We start from the raw sequence: 2,175 nt of genomic DNA, 5'->3' as shown, positions 1-2,175 counted from the left end.
TAAACAGACTGGAGTGGTTGAGCTTTACATCATCAAGCTGTCATTTGTAAATCAAGATTTCAGCCAACTTGTAACTGTATCGTTTAATTAACCGACATTTAGTGATTGGTGAACATACCAAACGATACACATCCATTTCCGAAATACTGCGTTGATCTTACTTTCCATCATCGTGATAATCGAAGTACAATTGTTTCGAATTCGTAACAACTGGCTTTTCTATGACATGATAAATTTTTGACAAGTTATGCTTAGAAGATTGGTTGGATATCGCTAATCCTTCAATCCACAGACATTATCATAACCGGTAATTTTGATGCAGATCGAATGTCATCAAGCACACCCGATAACAATGTCATAAAACGCTGTTCACGGCAGTGTTTGAAAACACCATTTGTTTTAAATGCAACCAAAACTGCATCATGTTGTCTTCGCGGTTTACGGAAATTCATTGATTTGAAATCGCTCATGCTCGCGTGGTCAATGTCAGAATAACAAAAATTCAACCAGTTCAGACGGTAGAACTAGCAATGATAAAATAATAATCAGAGGTGGTCAAACTAGTCACCGTTGGCATCACGTATAAGTAGGAGTAACGCCTTCAATTTCTTCTAAAGTAGAAGTAGAAATCCGATTTACAAGTAAGTCAAATACTAAGTATCTTTGTCCCATAGTTTTGCCTAAACACTGAAAACTCTCAAGTAGAAGTAGTCTAAAATCATAACCAGTTGAGGAAGAAGTGAAAGTAGGCAAAACTACTACTTCGCTATGTAGAAGTACTTCGTTACGGACCATCTCCGATAATAATATTGTCGACAATATTAGAATTAGAATTAAGAATCCCCGAGGATAATGCTATACATTAATCTTCATTATCGCTGGTCACGCACACCCTTAGCGAAAAGGGTGTTTCTCCACCCACGTACCACCCCTGATAACGGGCGTTGATAAACGCCCATTGCACACGGAACGAGAACCTACCTCAGACCTATACCGATGTATCAATCAAGTACAACATTTTAACCCGAATGCTGCATGTGCGTAGAAATGTAGGAATTTAGTACCGCGATATAATTCCGAGTTCTATTCTCGTGTGCCGCTCTTTTCGATAAGAGTGTACTGTACAAGCTTCCTATTATAATATCGAGGAAACTACGCCATTGAATGGTTCAATTGATTAACTTCAACAAATCTAGTCGACTTGTTCTTATATCATTTAATAGTGTATCAATTTTGCTGTATTGCTGAACTGACAAAACCATTGTTAAAACAGAACTGAACATTTGAACTGAACAGTCGATTATGATTACGTGGCAAATGTGATCACGATTATTCGCGATTACATTTTGCTTCCTTAAAAATTGAGCCTAACCAGAGGTGGTAAATAACGAGGAACTTCTACTTTTCCAAGTACTTTTTCTCTACGTCTAGTGCTTACTCGGGTAAATATAATTTTCGGCCTTATTTGGGAGCCTGATGACTAGAAAATAGTCATCAACCCAAGTCAATCAATGTTCAGCCCAGATTTAGATGGCAATGACTAAAAAGGCTATCACATTCGGCCTCACTCAAGGCCCCATTTTATTGACAATGTGCAACATTACGAATGTGTATGATGTTGTCGTTCGTCATTTCGTACCTTATAAGCACCTTTGCCTCGAAAACATCACTTTGATTGAAGCTGTATGAGCCTTTGAGGTGATACGTCAACTGAACGTCCAAAGCGCCGACATTCATCAAATATTTGATGAGAATGCTTTCAATGAACAGAGAGGCCTCCATCTGTATTTGAATTGAGCTGGCCGGCGATAATATCTCCCACCATTTCATTTTTGGCCTTACTAAACTATCACAGTTAGGGCGCATCAGCTAGCGGCACAGAGCTCCATTCAGGACTATATAAGTAGGGATTTTGACAGTGCGACTTCAATAGAACAAGATAGTTACAGCTACGATGTATGGGCATTGAATCCCGCAACTGTAGTTTGCGATTGAATATTGCGTTGTATCGAAAAAAGTAAGTCTCTGCTAAACTATAATGCTGGAACATTCGTATCGTGGAATATCAGCCCATGTAGGCCTACTAGCTTCCATTGAAATAATTAAACCAATAAGATATTGCTCAAACTCCGTAGAAAGATCCGTTCTCTTTGGAGAGACTTGTCGACGACATCT

The sequence above is a fragment of the Botryllus schlosseri genome, chromosome 8, assembly GCF_051294905.1.
Source record: "Botryllus schlosseri isolate E-star chromosome 8, Bs_hap1, whole genome shotgun sequence".
In the NCBI taxonomy this organism is placed as follows: Eukaryota; Metazoa; Chordata; class Ascidiacea; order Stolidobranchia; family Styelidae; genus Botryllus; species Botryllus schlosseri.
Note: the sequence above shows the minus strand (reverse complement) of the source record.